Source organism: Austrofundulus limnaeus, unplaced genomic scaffold (assembly GCF_001266775.1).
Source record: "Austrofundulus limnaeus strain Quisiro unplaced genomic scaffold, Austrofundulus_limnaeus-1.0 Scaffold19, whole genome shotgun sequence".
In the NCBI taxonomy this organism is placed as follows: Eukaryota; Metazoa; Chordata; class Actinopteri; order Cyprinodontiformes; family Rivulidae; genus Austrofundulus; species Austrofundulus limnaeus.
In genome coordinates this window covers 2,238,908-2,242,485 of record NW_013952421.1, presented here as the reverse complement: position 1 = coordinate 2,242,485, position 3,578 = coordinate 2,238,908, and the positions used below count along the sequence as shown (strand labels likewise).

Sequence of the window (3,578 nt, the reverse complement as noted above, 5' to 3'; positions counted from 1 at the left end):
TCTATCTATCTATCTATCTATCTATCTATCTATCTATCTATCTATCTATCTATCTATCTATCTATCTATCTATCTATCTATCTATCTATATCTATAGCTGTATAGGTCTGCATGTAGATATGTTCATGTGTTAAATAGATATAAGTGATTTTTTTATGAGATTACAAATACTGTGGTATAGAATGTTTCTTTCACAGCATTATTTTTCCACATTTTACTTTCTGGAAGTAGATCATGGTATCCAATCCAAAAGTGGACATGATGGTGACAGTGTTCATCTTTAATTTACAGTCGGTGTGAAAAATACTCTGCTCATGTTAGCATGCTCTGAGACCAGCTGAGTGTGAAGTGGCTGGGATGAGAGTCAGCTCCTCTAAGTCTGAGGCCATAGTTCTCAACATGGTTCTCCTTCATTTCAGAAGAACTCAGTTAAGGTGGTTTAGGTAACTGATTAGGATGCCTCCTTCCAGAGGTTTTTTTTTGTTGGGTGGCCGGGGGGGGGGAATATATATACTCCAGGGCAGACCCATAACTCTCTGAGGGATTATATATCTTCTCTGGCCTGGGAACACCTTGGAATCCTCCAGGTGTAACTGAAAAGTGTTGGTGGGGAGAGGGATGTCTGGTTTTATCTCCTGGACCTGTTGTCTCCATGACCCCAAAACAGATAAGCAGAGGTTTAAAGTAACTCAGTACAAATACTTTGCTACTGTACTTAAGAAAATGTGGTTATCTATATTTTACTTGAGCAATTATTTTTTAGTTAACTTTTTACTTCTACTCCTTACATTTCGGTACTTTTTACTCCTTATGTTTAAAAAAATTAAGAACTAGAAAGTTGTCACAACTATCTTGTTTTAGCTTGTTTTCAAATTGGCTTGTTATTTATAGGAAAGAAAAGAAAAAAAACTATTCAGCTTTCACAAAACTCCCAGATAGATGGAATTTAATTGTGGTTGGAYGGGAAGTATAAAGATCATGACAATCTGGTTTGTACGATTCATCACATCTGCACATGACACAAATCATGTCACACAGCAGGACATATCAGACGTATGTAGCCTCGTATGAGGATGACTGTGGCAGAGATATATGAAGCTGAAACAGGGAGCCTATATCTATATGTTTTAACAATTACATTTTAATATAACATTATAGTCATTATGGCTTTTAGAAAAACAAGTTTTAGAGAGGTCACCTCCCAATAAACGTCTCTTTGGAAAACCTAACTGCTCACTTTTACTTAACACTTGTAATATGTCAGAAATAAAATTTAATTTTGATACTTCAGTACAAAAAAGTTTAGATACTTTAAAACTTTTACTCCAACAATATCATTAGAAGAGACTTAAACTTTTACGAAAGTAATTTTATGTTAATGTACTTGTATTTTTATTCAAGTATCACTTTGAGGTACTTTGAGGTACTTTATGCAAGCAGTAGGAGACGGAGATCGACATACAGTATAAGAAACTTTTTTCCTTTAAAATTAATTTTTACTTTTTAACACAAAGAGAAAAAAATTGTTTAAAGACACACTGTTTTCTTTTCTCCATCATCATTCAGATGTGAAGATTTAAATCCCATTCAAGTCTCATTCCATTTACTTCAAAGTATAATCCTCAGGAATTTTTCCTTTTAATTGAATTTCTGTGATATTCAGCCACATGAGAGCAGCACACGCAATCTCAAAACAATTTTTTACTAAAGGTTTATTCATTTTCATTCAGAGATATTTTCAYAAGATTATTTTGTGTAACTAATCAGAAGAGGCAACGTAAATTTTCTAAAAAAAGGTATTTCTATTTCTCTCACCCCCTTCAACTAATATGATAGTGGTTAATTTAGTTGCAACAACAAAAACAAAACTTTTATTTATACAGTTTATAAAACAGCGCTGTTGCATTGCTGCCTGTAAGGAGATAATATGTAGAGATCACTGAGTGTTTCCAATCATTCAACATGTATCTGCTTTTATTTTTYAAATTCTGTCTTCCCCTTGCAAACACCATGCACCACGGTGCCACRTACAGAACAACCTGTCTGCTGGTTCTACAGTGCAGCAGCTCGTCGCTCCGTGTGTCTCTGGCTGAAGTGGAGCTTTTCACTCGATGAGAACAAGCTGCTTTTTCTATAATTGGACTCCGAGCCCTCGACGGTACCGCAAGGAACAAATTTAGCTTGGATATAGTGCTCACATTAATAGGAGGGATGTGATGCGCTGACTCCCTCTGTCATCACGCCTCTTCCAACTGCATCATTCTTTAAGATGCAAATAAGGGTTGCCATAGAAACCCTAGGCTCAAGCATGATCTGTTTCACACTAACTGCATAACAGACTATGGAGCTGTATGTAATCTAGAGTTTCATGGATGCTAATACTTCCACAATGTTTAAAAGGAGTATTTCTTGTGGGGGAGGGGGTTGAGCATCTTGAGCGCAATGGATTCACGAAGGATGTTGAAAACATGCAAAGATGGCAGAGCTGCTGATGTGCAAACATTTTAAACAGCTCATTGCAGAAACAAAACAGCCCATCGTTATAGAGAAGTGGGGAGGGGGGGAGTCGCTCAGGAAGATATTTTGGGTGCCTTTAAGGCAACTTTTGAGCGCCCAGCAGTGTGTTGCGTTCTGCTTTGTCAGCACAAGGGCAGCTGTTCACAGTGTGAGTCTGGACTCAGTTTGGACCGCAGCCTTACCTACAGCGTCAGGCGCAGAGGGAACAGCAGAGGGAACATCTCGACAGAGCATTATGTTTTCATATTCACAAACCTCCCCTTTTTTTAATAGTTGTGGTTCTGATTATTAAAAAAATCTATTAAATCAGTGCTCACTTCTGATCTCACAAAGATGCTATTTATAGACTGGAACAATTTGATAGGCGGCAACATGTTGGCAGTGATGCACACTCCAGACTGATCCATTTGATCCAGGTCATCTAGACAAGAGCTGACTGATCACTGCCCCAACCCTCCAAGCCCACTACCCACCCCCCTTTCCTGAGGCTCAACTGTAAATTTGATTTTCACCACAAGATGGAAACCTTGAAGTCACAACTTTTTTTGTGGTCATGTTTTATCTGAGGGTGGTGGTAAGAAGGGTGCATTAGTCTTCAACACTCTCCACCTCTTTAAAAAAAAACAGGAGGAATGAAAGTCAGAATCAAACAACAGGCTGAAAGCACACCCAGCTTTTATGCATCGCTGAAAAGTAAAAAAAAAAAAAAAGGCATTAAAGAAAAAAAATGAGGGAACAGGTTTTGCTGCATATGGTGTCTGCAGCAACACGATTAGGTGTTTTCATTCTTACCTCACCCGTTAAAGCCGTGCATGAATTACATAACGTTGCAATAAAAAAAGGGATCTGGAAGCTTTGCTGCTGCAGTGAATTTGAGGTCATCGTGTGATGAGATGTGAGCAGAGAGGAGGAGAACGCATGGTTGGAAATGAGAGGTATTTGTGGCTCGGGGGGGCTACGGTTTTACATGTTTGTTGGTTTCATTATTATTATTTGTTGCAGAGAGGGAGCATTTGTGCATTTGTGTGTGTGTGTGTGTGTGTGTGTGTGTGTGTGTGTGT

General features: G+C 38.3%; 1 protein-coding gene across 1 annotated transcript in view; it reads right to left on the bottom strand.

Annotated features, from left to right (window-relative positions):
- The window catches only part of rasgrf1 (Ras protein specific guanine nucleotide releasing factor 1), a 33,225-nt gene that overhangs the window by 26,374 nt on the left and 3,273 nt on the right, over nt 1-3,578 (bottom strand). The window lies entirely within an intron of this gene.